This window comes from Cibotium barometz, chromosome 57, assembly GCF_041138505.1.
Source record: "Cibotium barometz isolate CiBa-2024 chromosome 57, ASM4113850v1, whole genome shotgun sequence".
Lineage (NCBI taxonomy): Eukaryota > Viridiplantae > Streptophyta > Polypodiopsida > Cyatheales > Cibotiaceae > Cibotium > Cibotium barometz.
Window position 1 is genome coordinate 33,322,129 of NC_141102.1, and position 26,025 is coordinate 33,348,153.

General features: G+C 41.2%; 1 pseudogene across 1 annotated transcript; it reads left to right on the forward strand.

Annotated features, from left to right (window-relative positions):
• Positions 1-702: 702 nt before the first annotated feature.
• LOC147606669 (NF-X1-type zinc finger protein NFXL1 pseudogene) lies at positions 703-5,306 on the forward strand (annotated as a pseudogene). The gene has a single exon (XR_015264981.1). The product of XR_015264981.1 is annotated as an NF-X1-type zinc finger protein NFXL1 pseudogene (transcript).
• Positions 5,307-26,025: the final 20,719 nt, after the last annotated feature.

Consider the following 26,025-nt stretch of genomic DNA (forward strand, 5'->3'; position numbering starts at 1 on the left):
TTTAGTTTTATGGGAAAAGTCTGGTGCCAGAATTGGCAAGGTTTTACCAAAGATAATATTAAAAAGTGCATGACCAATAGCCGTGTGTGGAGTATTATTATAAGCAAACTGGAGAAGATGAATGCACTGATCCCAAGCAAAAGGTTGTTTCTAGATAGTACCATTTGTGACTTCAATCTATCCATTTGTTGATTCTAGATGGAAGGTTGTGAAAAATCTAACTTGGTGCTTATGTTAGAGAATGGTGTCATCCAAAAGTGATTGAAGAACTTGGAATAATCTCTATTAGAAACAACGACCTTATGTAAGCCATGATGCATAAAAATATGTATGACAAATAATTACGTGGTTTGGTGGAAAGGTAGAGTTTTCTTGCATGGCGGCATGAAGTAAGCTTGTTTGCTAAACTGATCTATAATGGTCCGAATCCAACTCGACCCATCAATCACAAGTGGGCGCATAATCACTAGTGATGGCATTTCCATGGTCCATAAAGTGAAGTAGCTTCAAAACTGAAGGCTTACATGGTACCTTGGTGGTCAAGTGAAACACCTTAGCTATAGCCAAAACTGAAGGGCTACAGGTTTTTTTTTTCGAACAATAATATATTTATATTAATATATATATCTACGGTAGGCAAAAATTAAATCACGTGTTTTTTTGAAAGCCAAGTGTTAACGTGCGGGTTAAGGAGCGTTACTTGCGAAGGAAGGTTAAACAGTCAAGGTCGTAGAGAGAGGTTTCGACGAAGGCGACCCACAGGTGTGCAGAGCACGCTTTCTTCTAATATCTTCACGGCTCAGACGTTGCTGTTCTCTCCAACCCGGGCTAACCCTGTTTTCTTTCTTTCCCTGCTCTAACCCTAACCCTATTTTTCTCTCCTGCTTGCTCAAAGAGCAGAGAGTATTTTCTTCCGGGATAACCTCACTCTTTTTGTGCTCCATGGCGGACATCTCCACCGTTTCCCACGCCTCTCACAGAGGAAGATCTTCACGGCGTGGTCATTCATGGCGTCCACAACCTGGCCGGGACGCTGCCTCGCCCATCAACTCTCTCCAGCAAAGCTTGGCCGATCCAACAAACCCTCATCAGCAGCGTAGGCATGAGGCGGATATGAATGGCAGACTCGTGATGCTACCCGAAAGCCTTGCAATGGGAAGCGCCCTCGCATTAGAGTCAAACAGAGCGTCTAATTTCTCGTCCCAGGATGTGAGGAGAACGGGCTCGCAAGACTTCAAAGAGGAGAATCCTAGCAGGCGGGATTTCAGAGGTGGAAACCCTAGCAGCTACAGAGTAGAAAATGCTAGCAGTTTCAGAGAGGAAAACCCTAACAGTTTCAGAGATGAAAGGTCCAGGAGGAGGGACTACCGAGGGGGTTACCCTATTAGGCGGGACTACAGAGAGCAAAATCCCAGTAGGTCAATGGAATCCGGAGATGAAAGCCCTACCAATCGAGATGTTAGAAGGGGAAACCATAGTAGACGAGATGTCAGGATGGAAGACCCTATCAGGCAGATGGAAAATGCTGATTTTGGAGCAGGACAGCATAGCAGAACAATGGACCATCACAATTTCAAAGAGATGAACCCTAGCAGAGGAATGGCTGGTCAGTATTTCCAAGAGGGGAATCCTAGCAGACAAATGTATCCGCAAGAGTTCAGAGAGGAAAACATTAGCAGGAGGCCAGATGTTCCCGACCTCAAGAGGAGGCCACGGAATCAGAGGATTGGGGATGCTCGAAGGTTGGACCCTAGAGAGCAACATCAAGTCATTTCCAGTGATACCAGGCGACAATGGAGACCAACTTCCTTCCAAGGTAATTGTGGTAACAGTGATCAATCTTCACAGAGTCTTGCAGATCCAGGACAGATGCCTACTAAAACCAATAGCAATGTGGTTTCTCCAGAAGACTTGGAGGCATCAAGAGAGGCTGTGGAAGAGGTTCTTCAGTCTCTTTCCATTGGCAGAGAACAAGGAGACTTAAATAGAACACTGGATACACACAAGCAACACAACTATCCGAAACCCCGAAGAAACCGTGTAGAAACCTTCAATCAAGTGCAGACCTTGGTTTCATTAAATGAAATGCAGAATGTCGCTAAAGACAAGGCCAACACCCCACAGCTTGTCCAAGAGATCGAGGAGAAGCTGAGCAGAGGGCAGATTGAATGTATGATCTGCTACGACATGGTAAGGAGGGAGGCTGCAGTCTGGTCTTGTGGAGGTTGCTATGCAATTTTCCACATTGCCTGCATCAGGAAGTGGGCAAGGGCACCAATTTCTGCGGATTTCTCTCTTGCATCATCAAACCAAGCGACAGTGGGAAACTGGAGGTGTCCCGGTTGCCAGTCCCCACAGTTTGTAAGTGCTGAGGATATCAAGTACAGATGCTTTTGTGGCCAATTTATAGATCCTCAGGTTGATTACTACCTCACACCTCATTCTTGTGGGGGACCCTGCAAGAAATCATTGAGTTCAGGAAAGAGTCCTTACTGTAAACACATCTGCACAATGCAGTGCCACCCTGGGCCCTGTCCTCCCTGCAATGCATTGGCTCCCCCTCAGTTTTGTCCATGTGGAAAGACCAGCTATTCTCAGCGATGCTCAGAGCTAAAGAGCGCAAAGAGTTGTGGGCAGACCTGTGGCCATCAGTTGCAGTGTGGGAGGCATTACTGTGATAAGATCTGTCATGAAGGTCCTTGTGGAAACTGTGATACTTTACTAACGGTGAACTGCTTCTGTGGAAGGAAGACAGAAGCCATGACCTGTGGTGCAATGGGTCTACAAGGAGAGCTTGACTGGGAGAATGGTGTTTTTTCTTGTGAAAACTTTTGCCCAAATAAGCTCCAGTGTGGGAAACATACCTGCAACAAAAGATGTCACCCTGGACAGTGTGGAGAATGTGAATTGGCTCCAGGGAAGGTTCAGACGTGTCCATGTGGGAAGGTCCTCATTCGAGAACTGCTAGGAGCTGACAAGCACAGGGAAAGTTGTACTGATGCAGTGCCATGCTGTGGCCAAATCTGTCAAAAGTTACTTCCTTGTGGGAAGCATGTCTGTCAAAGCTTGTGCCACATGGGAGACTGCCCAGGTTGTGAAGGTTTGGTGGATCAGAAGTGTAGGTGTAAGTCATCTTCTCAAACAATGCCATGTCATAAAGCTTTGGCCCTTGAGAGGGGTAGCAGAGCAACTGATGAAGATGAATTGTTTTTATGTAACCGGAAGTGTGGGAAGAAGAAGAGTTGTGGAAGGCACAGGTGTAGCAATAGGTGCTGTCCACTAGCTAATGACGACAATGGTCTCCCCCCTGGGGAGGATGATCCTCATCTTTGCTCGCTGTCTTGTGGTAAAAAGCTAAGGTGTGGGCAACATACTTGTGAAGAGCTCTGCCACAATGGACATTGCCCTCCATGCCTGGGATCAACCTTCACGGAGCTGTGGTGTGCATGTGGAAAGACATCCATCCCCCCTCCTGTACCTTGTGGAACATTTCCACCTTCCTGTCCACACCCTTGTTCTCGTCCCCAGCCATGTGGTCATGCTGCAACCCACCAATGCCACTTTGGAGAGTGCCCTCCTTGCATTGTGCTGACAGCCAAGGAGTGTGTTGGCAGCCATGTGATTTTAAGGAATGTTCCGTGTGGTTCACGAGACATAAAGTGCAATAAGCTCTGTGGAAAGACTCGGCAGTGTCGATTGCATGCGTGCGCTCGCCTATGTCATCTGCCTCCTTGTGATGTAATGACAGATACTGGAGATGGCATGATCATGAGCTGTGGACAACAGTGTGGAGCTCCTCGGAGAGATTGTCAACATGTTTGTGTTGCTCTTTGTCACCCTGGTACACCTTGCCCTGAGACGAGATGCAAGTTTCCTGTTACAATAACTTGCTCATGTGGTCTGCTATCACATCAAGTGCCATGCGATGCTGGGGAAAACTCCAAGGGAAGTGATTCGTTGGAGCTTGCCTACTATTCAACTCTACCATTACAGCCTGTTGATGTGAAGACCAGAGTTCCCTTGGGCCAAAGGAAATTAGCATGTGATGAAGAGTGTGCTAAACTAGAGAAGAAGTGGATTCTTGCTGATGCATTTGGAATAACAGCAACACCCGTTGATCCAGCCCTCTCTGCTGACAGTGTTCAAGCTGCTTCAGAAGTTCTGAAAGAGCTCCTTAGAAAGGACCCACAATGGGTTTTAGCTATTGAAGATCGCTTTAAATATCTGGTGCTGGGATCTAAGTCAACTAATGCTGCACCAATTCGTGTACATGTGTTCAGTTTTTTGCCAAAAGAAAAGCAAGAAGTGCTCAGACAGATAGCCGAAAGATGGAATCTGAATGTAAGTGCAGTTGGAAGGGAACCTGAACGCTTTCTGACTGTTCATGTGAATTCAAAATCTAGGGCTCCACCCATGCGGAGTTTGTTTGGAAGGTCACCACTTCCACTTCCAGGGCAAGCTCAAGCTCCAGCTTTTAATGCATCCCTGGACATGGATCCCAGGCTTGTTGTGGGGCTTTTTGAGCTCCCAAGAGATGGAGACATAAGCACTTTGGTTCTTAGGTTTGGTGGAGAGTGTGAGCTTGTATGGTTAAATGATAAGAATGCCTTAGCTGTCTTCTCAGATATGACGAGGGCAGCAACTGCTATTCGCCGTGTTGATCATGCCTCTGCCTACAGTGGGGCTGTCAGAACATCTTTCCCAGCTGCTACATCAAGTGTCCGTGTTTGGGGCTCCAGTGAGGGTGGGACAACTTCAAAAGGCCCGTCATGCAAGAAAAATGTTCAAGAGTCGAGCTGGTCTGAATTTGCTTGGGGGGAAGAGTGGGGAAGACCACAGGCTAAGACAGTATGGGATGGTAGAGGACCTGCAATCACTATCTCTATCAATCCTTGGGGAGCTTTGGAGCAGGATGAGGCTCTGCTCAGGAACTCTTTGCTGGTTCCTGATAAACCTACTTCTTCCAGTAGTACTGCTACGAGTGCCATTCAGCATTCGGAAAGGCCAACTCCCAATGTTGCAGCAGACAACTGGGAAGATCTGGATGGTTGAGAAGAAGTTTGAGATCCGAAGTGTTGTATAGCAGGGCTTAAGTTTGTGAACTCATTGCAAAGAGGCTGATGAGTTAGAAGAGATGTATGTTTTTTTTGGGGAAATTTTTTTGACCACAACTAATGTGGTCTGTGTGGATGAAGTGTCAATGCAAGGCAAGAAGCTTGGTGCAAAGGATGCATGTCATTAATTCTGTAGCGTACTCAGATCACATAAGAGAACGGTGAAATTGAAAACTTTTTTTTTCATTGAAATTCTTGTTGCACAACCAACATTCGAATTGACTGAAATGATGACGTAAATGTGTCCCGTGAAGCTGGAGCAGTTAAACAAACACGGTCTTTTTTAATCTTTGCTTGGCATTTTGAGTCTTCATGTCATGTGAAACTGGCAGGCTTTTTGATAGTGTGACATTGGTAAATCACACCACTGATGTAGACTATTAATTGACTTGTATCATTGCTAAACACTCTAATGGTGCCGACTTTTGAGTTGTCCTCAATGCACAAAAAGACATTAGCATGGTGGCTGGGAATATACAGTTACGAAGTTGGAGGTCTTGAGTAGTAGCATTTATGCTTTAGTTGAGACATTATGACCTTGAGTATTGCCAAACTCAACCAGTCAAAGCAAAGAAATATAGATGGAGTCATTTTGAATAGGTCCCTAGCTTGTCAAAATTGAAGACCCAATCAATAAAATGCGATTTCCATGTTTTTTGATGCTATTTCATAATTTTGACAGAATTCCAACAATTTTCCTCATTTGCATATCTCGGTGATACTCAGTCTGTACAGACCGAACCCCCCCCCCCCCCCCCCCCCCCCCTCTCTCTCTCTCTCGGCGAAGCAGGGAGAGAAACCCCTTGCCACTCTCTCCATGAAGATGATGCGGTAAGGGGCCTCAGGTATAGAAGTAAGAGCAGCCTCCCATGTGTGTGTTCTGTTTGTTACTATCCCAACAATCCAAGCGTTGGAGAGTGAAATCCTTGGCGTGATATATTGGCACATTGTCGCTTAGTGTGTTAACTGAATGCTTATCCATACTAATGAGGTTATTGAGTGAGGTGTGTGATGTTAAAGGACTTATTGAAGCATAGCACAAGGATCAAAAGGACATGGGGCGTGAGGATGGTGTGGGCGGTATGAACCTTTCTTGAGTGAGGTTTGTTATGCCTACGAACTCAGGAAAGTGTAGCAGGGCAACCAAAAGGACGTAAGGGGATGGTGTGGTCGATTAGGTTCATATTGATAGAATGTGTAGCGGAAGAAGGGAAAGTGGAAACACAGGAGAGAGAGTGAGAGAGAGAGATGGAGAGGAAACATAGGTGAGAACCTTCTCTCAATATCATCACCAAAAGGAATACATGTCCCGAGCAAGAGGGGAGAACCTCGTATGTGAGGGACTGCAGCTAGACAAGTAGTAAGATATGAGGGAGGCATGCTGGCTATATATAGGCCTACATGAAGGCAGCCCGATTGGTGATAAAGTGCTTACACGAGTGGGAAAATACCCAGGAACATAAAATGAGAAATAAATATGGGTAAAATATATGTGAGGGGTGACCATCCCCTCTGACTAACATGGTCAGTCCTAGAGGCTAAAATAGGACACCAAATAGGAAGCCAGCAAGAAGGGGATGATGTCTAACACCCCCTCTCAGCACTGGATACTAAGTGAACTCCAAGAAGCCAGAGACGCCGCCTCGATCAAAGATGAAAGACTGCAGAAATAGGTACCAAGAAAGCTCTACAAGCAATCTCCTTAGCAACTCAGCTACAAAAGCAACAGAACAAGCTGCCAGGTACACCGCTCCTCTGGAAGAAAACAACCAAGTAGGTTGTGACGTGCTGCGCCAAATAATGGTTCCAAACCCAAGTGTAAGAACACTTCCTGAAGTCGAATGTTGTGTATCCAGCCTCGAGAAGGTATAAAAAACCTCATAATAAACCAAGATCAGATCATGTATATAATCCTGGGAGAAGCAAACTGCTCCTCATTGGAAACCTCAAAAGAAATAGAGTCAATCTGCTCCAACTCTGTACCAAGAGTAGCCAAATGCTGTACAAAAGCATCCTCTGAAAAGGTCGGCATCGCAAGATGTAAAGACTCTGCAGAAAAGATGGGGTCCATCTGCTTAAACTCTGTACCATGAGTTGCCCAATGCTGTACATAAGTACACGCCAGTGAGGTGGGAATCGCAAGATGAAAGGACTCCACATCCCCCTCTGAAAAGAGATGCTGTTCATCTGAAACATTAGGTTCATGGCTGTCCGCCAACAACTGGGGGTACTCTTGAAAGAACTCCTTGTCTAGCCAAATGGCTTCGTGGGTACCTCAATCTCGGAACTTCGTATAGAACTGATGTATTCGTTGATCGGAACCATGCTTTCAACGATGAAGCATTAGGAAGTGAATGGGGTCTTCTTGGGCCCTTTAATTTGCCCAAGCCTAATCAAGGTGATTAAGGAATAGCCAAATGGGGGGTTGCCATGTGGACTGAAATGTTGGGTTTGTAAGAGAGGTGTAAGAGTGGTCAAAGGGTGCACTTTTTCCCCCAAAAAGGAGGGAGGCAATTTTACAATTTTCGGACCTCCATAACTTCTACATACAAGCTCCGATTTGAGCGGAGATTATAGATACGTGATCTACGCATCAAGAGCTTTCCATAGATATGTTACATGATATGGTTTTGTCCGCTAGATTTTAAATTCCATTTTTCCCCCAAAATTCAAATTCGAATAAAGTAGCCGTTTTGAAGCTTCTAATTAGAAAACATTTCTTCTTAAGAGAAAAGGTTTGACTCCTTAAACTGCCAAATAAAAGGGCCCAAGAAGTCTTCCATTGAGGTCCTAATGAAGGATCTGCTCAGGCTCAATGACTTCTGCATCATCTACCATGTCTGGCTGCTTGCTGCTGCTGTTTATCTAAAAATCAAACACTTCTGGTCCAACATATGGTTTTAGCCAAGAAACATGGAAAACATCATGCATCGTCCAACTGTTGGGCAACTTTAACTTCATGGAGACATCACTAATCTTTTTAACTATTGGAAAAGGTCCAAAACTACGAAAAGAAAGCTTGGGAGACAACGTTTGCCCACTTGTTTCAATCTTTGTTTCATGATGCATAGATAGACCCAATCCCCTTCCTTGAAGTAGACATCTTGTCTAGACTTATTTGCATGTCTGCTATAAGCTTCCTGGGCTTTGGTCAAGTGGTCTTTAACTGACTCAATGATTTTAGAAAATGCTTTCATTGTTTTGTTAGCCTCAAGAGATGGAGACACTAATCTCGTCAAAAGAGAAGAGAAATGGCGACCAAAGGCTGCTCCATATACGGAGTCCGTCTGACACTGGATGAATGAGTATCGTTCAAGATGGCTTGGACCAATGGAAGATAATGTTCCCATTTGGACTGCTGGTCATGACAATATGACTTGAGAACATCAAAGGCCAACTGGTTATAGATTTCTATCTGGCCGTCTGTCTGTGGATGGAATGCACTAGACAACTGTAACTTGATGCCAAAGTTTTCGAATAATGCCCAAAAATGTGAGGTAAACTTGGAATCTCTGTCTGGGGTGATGGTGCTATATAGGCAATCCACAAATGGGGTACCAATGTTTGAGAAAAAGACGGGCTACGTCCTCAGTTGTGGCCGTATGCTTGCATGGGATGAGCATGCAGAACTTACTGAAGTGATCCACAATGGTAAAACACTGAGTGTTACGGGATCCGGTGGATGCTAGTATAGGCCCTACAAAGTCCATAGAAATGTCGATGTGAAAGGTCCATCGAGGATAGGAAAAGGTTGAAGTAACCCAGCCTTCTTTGTATGTGGAACCTTAACTTTTTGACTAATCTTACAGGCTTGAACATGTGAATATACATCACACCTCATTTTTGGCCAATAAAAGGACCGTTTTAATTTCTCGAGGAGGATCCTATTGATACCTCTATGTCCTCTAACTAAGGAGTCATGGTGGGCATCATGCAAAAGAGCTGCCCGCTTTTCCCAAAGGACACAGAGACGGTTCTTGAAGAACAACCAACCATTCTGCACTGAATAATGGCCAGGCTCAGAAGTGAGGGCCAAATTGTATTGAGTACCGAACTCGGGGGAGTCCACATACTGGTCTTTCATGATATATAAGTCTTTCCTCGTGATTTCGAGAATGGTAGACTCTTGCACTGCCTGGATGCTGGCCTTTCGACTAAGAGCATCTGCAAACTGGGCTATGCTTACCAAGGATATACTCAATCATTCCTCCAAATTGTTGGAAGAGCTGACTCCATCTGGCTTGCCGATCACTCCACTGTGCACTTGGCATGGTTTGAAGCCACTTAAGTGCTTGGTGGTTTGTTTTGACTGTGAAAACTTGTCCATTAAAGGAAAGGCTTCCAATGTTTGAGCGTTGTGATTACCCAAAAGCTCTTTGTCATAAACCAAATAATTCTTTTCGGCGGCGACATCCAACTTTCGACTGTAGTAGGCCATGTGTCTATTGTCTTGATGGAGAACTGCACCTATGGCTACGTTGCTTGCATCGGTAATGACCTCAAAAGGTTCATCCCAAGATGCTAACTTCAAAATAGGCGCTTCTGAGGCAGCTTTCTGGAGTGCACGGAATGTATCAAAAGCGGCTTGCCTGTGATTGAGACTTTTTGTCTACGAGTCTTTTACCCCTTGAGCAAGTTGGTGAGAGGTGTTGGTGAGAGGTGCTGCAAGGTTGAAAAACTGGTGAACATGGATGATGTAGGCTTGGCAAAAACCTACGAAAGAACAGATCTCTTGGGTAGTCTGAGGGATGGCCCAATCCAAGATCGCTTGAACCTTTGAGGGGTCCAATCGAATCCCATCGGAACCGATGATATAGCCCAAGTATTGAACCTCTTTAACGCCGAAGATAGACTTTTTGGCATTTATGTAGAGCCCATTATCTCCCAAAAGTTGCAACACTTTGTCCACATCTTTCTCATGCTGCTCCGCAGTGGTTGAGAATACAAGTATGTCATCCATGAAAGATGAAGACACACTTGTATTCTCAGCCAACTGCTCTGTCATCATGAAAGATGAAGACACACTTACTAATGAGGACTGCGAAAATCCTAGACATCATTTTATTGAAGGTTGCAGGTGCATTGGTAAGCCCAAAAGGCATGACTACGAACTCGTAGTGACCATGCTCTGTCTGGAAAGCTGTTTTTGGAATGTTAGCTTCGAAAATGCGGACCTGATGGTAACCACTCTTGAGGTCGATCTTAGTGAAAAATTTTGCACCGTCTAAACACTCAAAAATGTACTCAATCCTTGGCATAGGAAACTTATTCTTAATGGTGAGTTTATTCATTGCCATGTAGTCTACACAAAGGCATGCACACTTGTCCTTCTTTTGGACAAATAGGATGGGTGCAACAAATGGTGAGGAAGAAGGCCGAACGAATCCGGCTCGGAGGAGCTCAGATAACTATCTTTCTAGCTCGCCCTCTATAGTCTTGGAAAGATGATAGGGGAACCTGTTAGGAGGTTCTGTTCCAGGGACCAAATCGATATGATGGTCCTCAGGACTGATGGGGGGAGATTGGGCGGGAGATCATCCCAAAGCATAATGTCCTGATGTCTAGACAGGAGGTCTGCTAACTGTGGGACTGAAGATGAGATAGATGCTACTGACGATGAGGTAGAGGTTGTCTGAGCACGAACAAAAAGTAGTGCCCCTTCCACTTCCTTGCAGATGGCTTGTCGGGCTTGGAGATGAGAAATCAATGGGAGACTTTTTCAGGTGGCCAACTGGTTTTGTGTTGGGTGACTTTGTTTGCTTCGGGCCGACTGATTATTATTCAGTCCACAGGCATTTTGTGCTGCTGTCGGCCTGTTTTAGGCTGGCCGACCAGCAGCATAGGGTGGTATATATACCACCATTGCTGTAACACGCAGAAGCTCTGGGGATCTTCTTTCAGCCCTATAAACACCACTAGAAACAATCTGATGCAAAACACAGACATGAAGAGAGAGTAAAGACAGAGAGATATGCTAGAAATTAAGTATATTAATATGGTACAAAAAGGAACTCAGTCCACAGCCCTAGGCTACCTTGTAAAAAAGGTGATAAACACCCAAAAGTCTGGTCCCTACTTGGACCCTAAGGATCCACTCCATAAAGGGGGGGAATGAATCATTCTACCAATGAGCACTCAAGGCCTTATATAGTCTTCTCTTGAACCATGGATGAGTTGCGGACTAGTCGACTGGGCACCCTTTTCCATAAATACTGGTCAACGCAGCAAGCCCCTAAATCCTCTTCTTTTGGTACAACCGCCTTGCCTCTCTGGTACAGTCAACAACCCTGTATGGAGCCGACAGCACCATCCAACAGCTGAGAGCATCCCATGCCTTCCATGCCCTTGCTTCAAGTCCAAACTAGTCACTTCTCCAACTCTAGTTCTTATGCTCTTTCTCTGGTTGCCTCTTTTGGATGAGCTTCTGAGAATGTCCATGGCATTTTAATGCATATGAAATCTCCCTCTGCTAAACTTGATGACAGGATTCCAACCTGTTCTTGGATGACTGTCATCATCCCACTTTATTCCCAGAGTCCCTTTGTCATCCATCCAGCTTTGGCAACCCTTTTCACTGAAAACGGCCCAATCTCCAAAACCACTCTGTCTCGAATAAGATCCATTCTAGTCCACAATCCATTCTTGCCCTTACTCTAAACACTGTCTTGGTCTTCATTCCTGAGAAATAAATCTGGCACTCTCACATCACCCCTTGGAGGATAATCCTCCCTTGGGACCGTTGCCCGAGAACCTATCTGGCTCACAGGATTGCCATCCCCTCTGGCTTTGTGGAACACCACCAACAAACCTCCTGGGAGCTCTTCTCGATCCTGTGTTCCTTGCCTTGGGCTTTGTATCCGTGTACTTTCCTATACCTTGGACTTGTACACCATCATATGGGACCGAATTAGTGTTTAGCTTTGCTGAGCATGATGCTCTGATACCAATGTAACACGCGGAAGCTCTGGGGGTCTTCTTTCAGCCCTAAACACCACTGGAAACAATCTGATGCAAAACGCAAACATGAAGAGAGTAGAGAGAGAGAGAGATATGCTGGAAATTCAGCATATTAGTATGGTACAAAAAGGTACTCAGTCCACAGCCCTAGGCTGCCTTGTAAAAAAGGTGATAAACGCCCAAAAGTCTGGTCCTTACTTGGAACCTAAGGATCCACTCCATAAAGGAATGAATCATTCTACCAATGAGCACTCAAGGCCTTATATAGTCTTCTTGAACCATGGATGAGCTGGCCGAATGCTGTTGGACCAACCGATTGGGCACCCTTTTCCATAAATACTAGTCGACGCAGCAAGCCCCTAAATCCTCTTCTTCTGGTATAGCCGCCTTGCCTCTCTGGTACAGTCGACAACCCTGTATGCAGCCGATAGTACAATCCAACAACTGACATCATCCCATGCCTTTTGCTCCAAGTCCAACTAGTCACTTCTGTATATCTTGTGCTCCAACTCTGGTTCTTATGCTCTTTTTCTGGTTGCCTCTTCTGGATGAGCTTCTGAGAATGTTGTTGAAATATACAAGTGAATAGGGTGAGTGCGGGAACAAGCCCTTGGTTAGAGGCTGTAAAAGAGAATCTGTAAATGTGAGAGAACCTATGAAAAGGTGAGAAGAATCTACTGGGAGAGAATAAAGGGTAGCATGAGAAGATTTAGGAGGTGTGGAGATATTCTGGGAGAGGCAGAGAGAATCAAGCAAAAGAGGTGGAGGAGAAATCAGTGGGATTAGATGCTTGGATGTAAACTCTATAAATTGAGGCATTGGCCTAATGAGAATTTGCTGGTTTTTGATTATCCATGACTACATTAAGCTATTAGTTAATTACTCACTAATCACGTCTTAATTATCATCTAATCACTTTGTTAATGATGTTGATTCTAGCATTTGATCCACCATAGCTCATCACATTGCTGTAATTTTAACATGGTATCAGAGCCAAGCCTAGAATCCATCAAGTTTATGAGCCCATTATCTAGTTAATTAGGATTAATAGATAATTAGAAAATAATCAAATTTTTAGTTATTTTCAAGAAGCATTCTATACCCCCAGCTGGTGGAGGAGCTCTATCTCCTTACACACATCAAATTAGCCCCATTGTTTCTAGCCGCATACAGCTATGATCCCCACGCACCAGCCCATGTGCTCAAATCGTCAAATCGTCGTCGGTTGTTGCTGTGCTGAAATTCGCGATTTATCAAGCGCCTATTTTTGGGAAAAAAACTGAGATCTTCTCTTCCACAGATCAAATGGGTCTAATTCCTCTTAGCCCCAGGTGTTTTCAAGCATGCTCTACAAGCTGGTGAAGTCAGAATTTGATTTGATCAAATCTACAGTGAGATCCAAGCTCTTCAACAAATCTGCAGGTGACTTTGGTAAAACAGAGATTAAGCATTCAATGTTTGGTCAAATCTTGTGTTTCTTGGCTTAATCCTCTACTAGACTAATTGCTATTGATGGCCTTGAAAGGATTTGAGCTCATTTGAACTCTAAGGCCTCAGATCTGGGCTCCCTGCATACTCTGTTTTTTACATATAAAACAGAGGATTAATTTGCTAATCAATGATTAATCAGTGCTAATCACTATATTTTGGTGCAACTGAGGGTTCAAATTAACCATTAGGTATCTGATATAGATCCCTATAACTTCAGATTGCATTTCGGATATGGTTTGATACTCCAACCATTCCGTACAAATTGGCTACCCTTGATTTAATGTAATTTCTGGTAAAATTATGCTGATAAATTTGTGGTAATCATCATTTTGCATTTAACCCTTGGTTAATGCCTGCAAATCACACTCAAATTCAAGATTATTCACAGCCAAAGTTGCATTTGGGAATGTGCATAATAATGAATGTGTCACGTGCACACCCTTCAGGTGTACAGTGACATGGCATCATTTTAGCATCATAAACATCATCAGGAGTTATTAGGCATTTTGTGGACATTTAAATGAATGTTTCAGCATGTACCACATGGTATGGGTTGGATTCAGTATTGTAGCATCCCATTAGCCATCTAGACAAGTATTTGGGGGCTTGTGGAGGCAGTCGACAAACAGCATGTATAAACCAGCCGACAGCATTTAAGTCAGCCCCGACCAACCTTTTATGGCATTATATAGCAGTCGTGGGCATGTGCATCTGGCCGACTGTAGCCAAGTTGGCCGACCAGCACCTGTTCTCCATATAGGACCTCAGCATTTCAGTCCATGATGGCATCTGACTGCAGCATTCAGCCCATCAACGCATTCAGTCCAGCATAGCATACATCCCAGCATCCAACAGTGTGTTCTTCAGCGTTTCTACTTCAGGAGGGCTAGGAACAGCAGTGCATCCACGCATCACAACATCGCATTCAATTCAGCATCTACATGAGTAATCAGCATATTCAGCCATCTTCCCAACTCCTACATAGAGGGATACCAGCATACAAGTGGTGGAACTCAGCATTGGAGTCAGGACAGCCATCCTTCATCATTATTCGGAATGTTTCCCTCTCTTCCAGGGGTAGACATCATCTAGGACAGCATAGATCCATTTGGATCTCATTGTAACCGCATTCATCATCTAATATAGCTGCATTGCATTACATTGACACATATTTGTCTATCTCTTAAACATCATTAAGTGTAGTTTAGTTAGACTAAGGTTGTGTTTACGATGGTCAAAGACCTCACTGTTTTAAGGGAGGTCAATGATGGAATTATCATAACAGCTCTAAGGTTTGCTACGTCCTTTTCATCATCGCGATTGTAAAGTGGGTTGCTTGTCCAAAGTAACTAATATAATGTAATCTTGTGTAGCTTGGTTATATCAAATCTCCCATTCGATGTCCAAAATCGTGTATATATTGTAGATTTCTTCTTTCCTTGGTTCTTACTACACAACATATGTCATTGGTTGATGTATGTCCGTGGTTTAGTTCGATAAATTTCGATGTAGCTCAAATAATCCTAATGGCATACAATGAAGAGTAAGTGACATGCAATCTCATTTATAGTCTTAGTATTGTGACCTATATTTACTATATATTTTTGATGTTACTTCTGATACTGCTAATTGCATGTTGTAGTTCACACTACTGGAGTTTGATCCTTTACGATATGGAATCCAAGACTTGTTACTTAGCCAATTCAAGTGAAGAATTCCATGGCACCGTGAGATAGTAAGTCCATACATTCAGTATTTATATATCGTAATGAGTTGGAGAGAGAGAGAGAGAGAGAGAGAGAGAGAGAGAGAGAGAGAGAGAGAGAGAGAGAGAGAGAGAGAGAGAGAGAGAGAGAGAGAGAGAGAGAAGGATAAGTAGTTAGAGAACTTTCAGTATTGACAACAGTATTGTTTCGTGCAGATCGGTTAGAAAGCTAATAACTGCTCTCGAGGCCATAATCCAGGACACACTACTAGAACACACAAGGACTGTGAGATGCAGAGTCCTATAGCAACGGGATGGCCATAGTTGCAGTTGGAGGGTATGCTACAACGCAAAGTTGCTGCTACATTTAGTTCTCTCGTTACCGCAGAAAATGTAGGCATGCTCCTTTTTTTTAATGATATGTTACTTTCCTTCCTCATTCTTTGTTGACGGCACATGTCTATTTTTTTTTGGCTTTTTGTAGAATCCACGATTATCAGAATACTCCGATGTGGATTTAGGGCTGTTCAGGGAAGAGGCCATTGAGCATATTATTGTCAACATTCATAGCATGCCGTCTAATATCCCTATTGCGTTTGTGCCCTCTCCACCACGGCCGCGACTAGGACCACTGCCACGGTAGTACCCCTGACCATAAGTTGACAGGTTTGTTGTCGAGCTTCCAGAATCTGATGAATCTGAAGACGTCAATTTGGAAGCTTCAACCTCGTAACAACGACAGCAAGCTTCAGTTCTAGAAGAGCAACCACCCCAAGAGCATCCAGAAGAGTAACTACCCCAAGAGCGTCCAAAGAGCAACCAACCCAAGAGCGTCCCGAAGAGCAAGCACCCCCTCAACGACAAGCCTCACTACCCCAACAACAAGAATCATCCCACACACAATAGCACGCTTCGTAGGAAAAAATGAGAACATGCTATCAATGTTTTAAACATCCAATAAGAAAATGTAGAATATTTGTCTTAGTTTCTATTGCTTTAAGAAATACAAAATGTTGTCATGATTGATGTAACTATATGCTGTCAAAAATACATTTATCTCCATTTATCTCTTTGTGATGGTCATTTATTTGCTACATTTATCTCATACACCTTTGCACGTCTTGGTATATCTTTTTTTCTAAAGCACTCACTTGTTTTTGCTGCAGGTATGAGCCATTCTGGACTATCGAATGAAGGTAGTGGTAATGCTTTCAAAGATCCATAACCTGTAACACTATGAGGTGCTGTGTAAAATTCATTATAAAAGAAAACTCCTCTCTCTTCCAAAGACGTGCTGGATGTTTCTTTGTTGTATAGCTGCTCACCAATAGATGCATGAAAAACATCAAAGATTCCCACAATACTATCTATAGGCTGTCAGTCAACCAAGTTTGAAGGATATATATCTATATAGACGAACACAAGAGAAGCATAAGTATAGAAATGAAACACATTACGTAAACATAACGTAAAACCATTTACTTACAGTTTGGTCTATGGAGTGGGATTCCATCAGGCAAACGTTACAGACGTAGTTCTACGTGCATGTAGGCATGTATAAGGACTTCCTTAATGCTCCTACCTGTGTCAGAGAGTTTGAAGTCTTGAACTCTACCTTTGTAAGTGTCGATGAACTCATTCTTTGTTTTTTTCCGCTTCCTAGTCTGCAACATAATCCAACTACCAATAGAGATTGTGGTAGGAATCCACCTTTGATTATCCATATCAAGACTGTTGTATACTATAATAGCTCTAGTAGAGGAGCAAGGATGCCTAGGGCGTCTGGTTTCCATGGAAGCAAATAGAAAGTAAAAGCAGATGTAAGAAGATGGAAGATGGCAAAAGAGATAACCTCCAAAACGTGTAAGAAGATGGAAGAAGATGAGATGGCAAAAGAGATAACCTCCAAAACGTGTGAAATTTTTAGAGGGAAATCCATTCATTAAATGACGTAGGAACTTCGAAGAGAACATTTCAAATTTTTAGAGGAAAAAAGTACTTTATTTAAATGAGCTGAACGAGAGAAATTTTTAGATTGAAAACCATTCATTAAATGAGTTGAGATTTATTAAATGAGCTGACAACACTCTATTTTTCATATATATTAAAGAAATGACATTATAAAGTGTGGTCAAATGTATTTCGTATTTCTTTAATAACAATATATTCATATAAAGAATATATGAAGAACGTCTAATTATCAAAAGTTCCGTTATGGTGGCTGTAAGATCCCTGTCCCCACCGCGCAACAATTTCAGTGGAAGTAGCACTTCTTGCATGGGGCAAGGTCCCACACTCGGGGCCTCGCCCATGGATATCCAGACAAGAGACTAATCCATCGGTTTTTCTAAAACCGAACCAGGAAAAACTTCCTTTGCCCAGAAAGCACGGGCGATTCCACCAAGATAACTTTTTTCTAACGTAGTCAAAAGTTCTAACTGAACTGATCTAATCGAACTCGTAAGTTCCATAGTCAGATCAAGGGACAGATTGCACTTGGATCATAGAGACCAACTGTTTTTTCCTCATCGAGAGGCACAACCGTAGAACCTTTTTCCATAGAACAATTTTTGTCCGTGATTTACTTCATCTATCAAACTAAACAAAAATTGAGTCTCGATTTACGGATCCATCAGTCTAGCCTAACCCCATCCAGTCCCATGGGTTAGCCAACCGCCCAACCACTGTAGTGATGGGATCCAATTAGGAATTTGGTTAGGTTTTGTCCCGGGTACCAGGGAAAAGAGTTCCCAGGCCCCCTAGCCGGATTTTCAAGCAAATTTAACTCCAGTTATACCACTTACACACCCAATATGAAATTGCCTTTTTCCTAGATTCAATTGTATTTAATTTAGTCATTTAATGAAATCATAGTGTTAACGATCATAAACTTCCAAGTATCCGATTGAATCTTAATTTCCAATCATTCCTTCATCGGAGTATCTACGGCATCATTGGCAACCAGAACGCTCACCACCTGTTCACTCAGGGGCCTTTTCTATAGTTCCTAGCTCATAGTACCCGGTAGATAATCACTTATAAAAATCAAGATAGAATCCTCGTTGAAGATCAGCAAGATCAACCAACAGATCCACATAAGAGAGCTATGGACTCATCAGTTTGAGAACCAGTAAGGTCAATCAACCAGATCCATGCCCGATTTCAGAAAACAACTCTTACTCCTTGTTCCAATATCTTCCACGACGCACGTGTAGGTATCTTCGGCGACCCAGAGCCCGAGCACCGTATGGTCAGCACCCTCTAGGATCCTTTGCAGGTCACCTAGCGCTTCACTCATAGGGCGCTTCCTAGGTCCCTCATCCACCATACCGGAAGCTCACCATTTAAATCGAACCGAGGCTGGTACCTCGACCGACCTTGCTATGCGAGACGTCCTCCATTGACTCTCCATCTTAGCAGTTGCAAGTTTATCAGTTAGGTCTCCACGACCTTAATCACAAGACGGTCAAAAAACTTCCCCAGCATTCTTGACATAATACAGTCATTTACAAACAGTTTACAAATACAGTTTCTATAATGAACTCTCATCTTTCCACATTATCTCTCATCAGTCCACATTACTTATCTCTCATCAGTCCACATTACTTATTCTACATTCCATTCATGTGTGTACTCATTCTTATCCAGTCACATCATTTTTCATCTCATCACATCAGATTCATTCACATCACACATCATTTATTCACATCCCAATTTACATGCCATCACATCTCATCCATTCACTCATATCCACGTCACATCATTTCACATACACATTCGCATTCATTATTCCGCATACACATCCACATTCGTACTTCCACATCCATACATCCACTTCCACATCCGCATTCATACATACATATTCATATCCACATCCATACATCCACTTCCACATGCATACATCCACATCCATACATCCATTTTCACATCCACATCCACATCCATACATACATTTCCACATCCACATTCATACATCCACATTCACACTCATACATCCACACCCACTTTCACATTCATACATCCACACTTCCATTTCCACATCCACACATCCACATCCATACATCCACATTCACATCTTCATCCATACATCCATATCCACATCCACATCTACATTCACATCCATACATCCACATCCACATCCACATCCACATCCACATCCACATCCATACATCCACATCCGCATCCACATTCATACATCCACATCCACATCCATACATCCATATCCACATCTATACTCATACATCCACATCCACATCCACATCCACATCCATATCCACATTCCACATCCACATCCACATCCATACATCCACATCCATATCCATACATCCATATCCACATTCCACATTCATACATTCACATCCACATTCACATCCATACATCCATTTCCATATCCACATCCATACATCCACTTCCACATGCATATAAAAATAAATTCTTTATGCACCTTTCTATGCATAAAATGAAAATTGATGAGAATAACTCTTTTGATATAAAAAAAAATTCTTTATGCACCTTTCTATGCATAAAATGAAAATTGATGAGAATAACTCTTTTGATATAAAAATAAATTCTTTATGCACCTTTCTATGCATAAAATGAAAATTGATGAAAGTAACTCTTTTGAAATAAAAATAAATTTCTTTATGCATCTTTCCATGCATAAATCCAATTTAGTAGGAATTACACTTTTAGAATAAAAGAATTTCTCTTATGTATCTTCCCATGCATAAAAACTAAATCCAATGAAAAATAACTCTTTTAAAATAAAAACTTTCTTTTATGCATCTAATTTATGCATAAAATCCATTTATGATGAAAATCACACTTTTAATATATAAAAAAATCTTTTATGCATACAAATCAATTATGATGAAAATCACCCTTTTAATATAAAAGAATTTCTTTTATGCATGCATAAAATCATTTATGATGAAAATCACACTTTTAATATAAAAAAATATATCTTTTTTGCATATGTTTATGCATACAAATCATTTATGATGAAAATCACTCTTTTAATATAAAAGAATTTCTTTTATGCATCTAATTTATGCATAAAATCATTTATGATGAAAATCACACTTTTAATATAAAAAAATATATCTTTTTTGCATATGTTTATGCATACAAATCATTTATGATGAAAATCATTCTTTTAATATAAAAGAATTTCTAATTTATGCATAAAATCATTTATGATGAAAATCACTCTTTTGAATTAAAAATAAAATTCTTTATGCATCTTTCTATGCATAAAATAAGAATTGATGAAAATAACACTTTTTGCATTAATTTAAATTCTTTATGCATCTATCCATGCATAAATCCAATTAAGTAGTAATTACACGTTTAGAATAAAAAGTAAAACTTATTTTACACAATTTTAGAAAATTTCACCATAACCTCCTTTGTATGGCTGACCATTTTTCAATTTTTAACTTTCTAAAATCAACTAGAATTTCACTAAGAGTATTTAATTCATTCTAATGTAAGCAATTTCTACTTATTTAAGAGAAACATTATGAAAAACTTGACTTAATCCATTAATCATTCATATAGGATAAAGAATGGTTGGATTTACTAAAGAAGAGAGGGGAATGCCTTTTCTCAATGAGGCATAACATCATTTTCATTTTAGAGAAGACAAAAATCATAAAAAACCATAAAATTAAGCATAGATGAAAATTTATGCATCTCCTTACTATCATTCATCAATTAACTTCAATAGCATTAAAAAGCTATTCCAATTAAGCTTCTCAAGCTTGAGAGGGGTTGAGAAGAAAGAAACATTGAGAAATTATAGAAAAGATCAAAATTCACCCTTACCCTTATAAATTGCTTGATTCTTTGATCACGGTAGAGGCCCCCAACCAATCAATTGGTTTAGTATGCTGATGGAGCCACCAATGGAGATTGAAGAAGGAGGGAAGCTCCAATTTCTTCAATTTGGAGAGAATTTTAGAGAATAGTAAAAATTATCATTGTTTCAGCATAATTCTGGGATAGTATAATTCTCTTATTTTTTTTACAAAGGACTCAAGTTCCATTTATAGGAGAGGGAGGCTCTAACCAAGACCAACTGATTTCTAGAATTTTCCAGATTCAGTTTGGTTGAATTTGGACTAGATTTGGACCTAGTTTGGTTCCTTTTTATTCGGTTTGATCCAAGAGAGAGGAGAGATAAAAATGTCAAAATGGAATCATTGTACCCAAAATATCTCATTTTTTTAATATTACTCATAGTTTTTTACTAATAAACCTTGTACATAGTCAACTCTTCATCTTATGTGAGCATTTACTCATTTTTGGGTATTTTCTTTTACAAATTTGATTTATCTCCTCCCCACACATGGATTGATCTTATTGGCCCATAGGAACCTTAATTTAAAATTTTTAAAAAATCTTGACCCTCAGGATAATGCCTCTTGAACAAATTATACTTGATTTCTAATGCACCTTCTAGAAATCTTTTTGATCTTCTATTTCAGGGGAACTTATATTAATAAGATGAGAAATTTTTCTATCAAAAAATATTCAAAATCTGAATAATCTCTCTCTAGAATATTTTCTCGCTCTAGACCAAAACAAGTAGAAACAAGATCTTTTATATTTCTGAAGAGGGGATTGGTTATAGGGAAAGATACTGGACATCCTGAGAGGTTGGGGAGGAATCTTACATTCTACCCCTTAAAAAACGCGAGAAGAATTCTTGCAAAACTAGAGAAGAATTCTTTTTCTTAAGATCTAACTGATTATGGGTTCCTTATATTCTGGTGAACCTAAACAAAATCCTAGGATAAAGATCCCTTATATAAAACTCATCATTAAATAACAATTCACTCAGATCATAACATTCAATTCCTTATCACAATAATGATCCATTAGACCGAAATTTCTATCTGGACAGTCCTTTATGGAAATTTTTCATTTATGCAGATTTTTAATTTGACCTTCTTTAACTTGATTCACTGGGTCAAGTGTTAACAGCAGCAATCTGCCAGCACAATCCACTAATTTCATAGTGATTTGCTGGAGTTTTTGACATTTTTGGCTTTTTAGTTGATCCTCATTAGTCAATTGGCTCTCTGATACCAACTGTAAGATCCGTGTCCTCACCGCGCAACAATTTCAGGGGTGCTAGCAGCGGAAGTAGCACTTCTTGCATGGGGCAGGGTCCCACACTCGAGGCCTCGCCCATGGATATCTGGACAAGAGACTAATCCATCGGTTTTTCCAAAACCGAACTTGGAAAAACTTCCTTTGCCCAAAAAGCACGGGCGATTCCACCAAGATAACTTTTTCCTAACGTAGTCAAAAGCCTTAACTAACTGAACTGATCTGACCGAACTCGTAAGTTCCATAGTCAGATCAAGGGACAGATTGCACTTAGATCATAGAGACCAACGTTTTTTTCCTCATCGAGAGGCACAGCCGTTGATCCTTTTTTCATAGAACAATTTTTGTCCGTGATTTACTTCATCTATCGAACTAAACAGAAATTGAGTCTCGATTTACGGATCCATCAGTCCAGCCTAACCCCATCCAGTCCCATGGGTTAGGCAACCGTCCAACCACTGTAGTGATGGGATCCAATTAGGACTTTGGTTAGGTTTTGTCCCGGGTACCAGGGAAAAGACTTCCCAGGCCCCCTAGCCGGATTTTCAAGCAAATTTGACTCTAGTCACACCACTTACACACCCAATATGAAATTGCCTTTTTCCTAGATTCAATTGTATTTAATTGAGTCATTTAATGAAATCATAGTGTTACTGATCATAAACTTCCAAGTATCTGGTTGAATCTTAATTTTCAATCATTCCTTTATCGAAGTATCTATGGCATCATTGGCAACCATAACGCTCACCACGTGTTCACTCAGAGGCCTTTTCTATAGTTCCTAGCTCATAGTACCCGGCAGATTATCACTTATAAAATTCAAGATGGAATCCTCATTGAAGATCAACAAGATCAACCAACAGATCCATATAAGAGAGCTATGGACTCATCAGTTTGAGGACCAGTAAGGTCAATCAACCAGATCCATGCCCGGTTTCAGAAAACAACTCTTACTCCTTGTTCCAATATCTTCCATGACGCACGTGTGGGTATCTTCGATGACCCAGAGCCCGAGCACCGTATGGTCAGCACCCTCTAGGATCCTTCGCAGGTCACCTAGCACTTCACTCATAGACCGCTTCCTTCGTCCCTCATCCACCGTACTACCGGAAGCTCACCATTTAAATCGAACCGAGGCTGGTCAAGACCTTGGCCGACCTTGCTACGCGAGACGTCCTCTATTGACTCTCCGTCTCTCAGGTTGCAACTTTATCAGTTAGGTCTCCACGACCTTTATCACAAGATGGTCAAAATGCTTCCCCAGCATTCTTGACATAATACAGTCATTTACAAATAGTTTACAAATACAGTTTCTATAATGAACTTTCTTTTATGCATCTAATTTATGCATAAAATCCATTTATGATGAAAATCACACTTTTAATATACAAAAAAAATCTTTTATGCATAAGTTTATGCATACAAATCATTTATGATGAAAATCACTCTTTTAATATAAAAGAATTTCTTTTATGCATCTAATTTATGCATAAAATCATTTATGATGAAAATCACACTTTTAATATAAAAAAATATATCTTTTTTGCATATGTTTATGCATACAAATCATTTATGCTGAAAATCATTCTTTTAATATAAAAGAATTTCTTTTATGCATCTAATTTATGCATAAAATCATTTATGATGAAAATCACTCTTTTGAATTAAAAATAAAATTCTTTATGCATAAAATAAGAATTGATGAAAATAACACTTTTTGGATTAATTTAAATTCTTTATGCATCTATCCATGAAAAATCCAATTTAGTAGGAATTACACTTTTAGAATAAAAAGTAAAATTTATTTTTTCACAATTTTAGAAAATTTCGCCATAATCTCCTTTGTATGGCTGACCATTTTTTAATTTTTAACTTTCTAAAATTAACTAGAATTTCACCAAGAGTATTTAATTCATTCTAATGTAAGCAATTTCTACTTATTTAAGAGAAACATTATGAAAAACTTGATTTTATCCATTAATCATTCATCTAGGATAAAGAATGGTTGGATTTACTAAAGAAAAGAGGGGAATGCCTTTTCTCAACGAGGCATAACATCATTTTCATTTTAGAGAAGATAAAAATCATAAAAAACCATAAAATTAAGCATAGATAAAAATTTATGCATCTCTTTACTATCATTCATCAATTAACTTCAATAGCATTAAAAATATATTCCAATTAAGCTTCTCAAGCTTGAGAGGGGTTGAGAAGAAAGAAACATTGAGAAATTATAGAAAAGATCAAAATTCACCCTTACCCTTACAAATTGCTTGATTCTTTGATCACGGTAGAGGCCCCCAATTAATCAATTGGTTTAGTATGCTGATGGAGCCACCAATGGAGATTGAAGAAGGAGGGAAGCTCCAATTTCTTCAATTTGGAGAGAATTTTAGAGAATAGTAAAAATTATCATTATTTCAGCATAATTCTGGGATAGTATAATTCTCCTATTTTTTAACAAAGGACTCAGGTTCTATTTATAGGAGACATGCACAGGGTTCAGGAGAGGTTTCTCCACTCTTGACCATATCTTGACACTTAGAGCTATTATTGAGGAGGGCAGATCATATGGTAGGAGGATTTATTGTTGCTTTGTGGATTTTTGCAAAGCTTTTGACACAATACCGAGAGCCAGACTGATGCATAGACTATAGGAGATGGGAGTGCCCACAGAGTTAATTTGGGGAATCATGGCTTTATACAAGGCAGTTGTGGGGCAGGTACGTACTACTCAGGGTATATCTGAGATGGTTCACTCCACTATTGGGGTGAAACAGGGCTGCCCCCTTTCTCCCACCTTATTTGGGATGTATGTGGATGAGGTTTCGGACTATGTAGAGCGGGAGGGTGACAGAGGAGCACAGCTAGCAGGGACAGGGATTCTGCTGTCATTGTATGCTGATGATATTGTGTTGGTCTTAGATTCTCCAGAGGGGATACAGCACAATGGGTTAGGAGGTCGGCATCCACCTTTATATATGGTGAGGAGACAGTGGAGTATATAGATGCATATACTTACCTTGGTGTGGTTTTTAGTGGCCCACTATTTTCCTTGAGGAGAGCAGCGGCGGGGCGGAGACCAGATTGACCAGAGCTTATGCAACATTGGGGAGACTAGAGAGGATGCGTTTGTAGGTTCAGTTTCAAGAACCTCGAACAAAGCTCTAGCTCTTTGACACTTTGGTCACTTCAGCCATGCTGTATGGAGTGGAGATATGGGGACCCTCAGTGGATCACCACAGCCGAGCTGGTAGCATTGATGGATGTATGGAGAGGCCCTTGGTTTCTATGATCTCTCGGATGATTAGGGCCAAGGCCTCTGTACCACACATGATATTATCTGTACAGAGATGGCTGCCCCCCCATTGTTAGTAGAGGCACTCACTCGATCAGTCTCGTTTATACATAGCACTTGGGCTCTCCTTAGAGATAGATATGCTCGCTTAGCCCTGGAGTCTTCACAATAGTTGGCATCATAGGGAGATGGATCATGTTGGTATGCAAAGATGATAGCTTGGTTCCAACTGCATGGCTTTAGTATGGACAGGCTACCTCCATTTTAGTACTCCCTGGATGCATTCTCCCTCTCTCTCAAATGGGCAGAGATTACCAGACTTATCAGGAGCAGGACTTGACTCA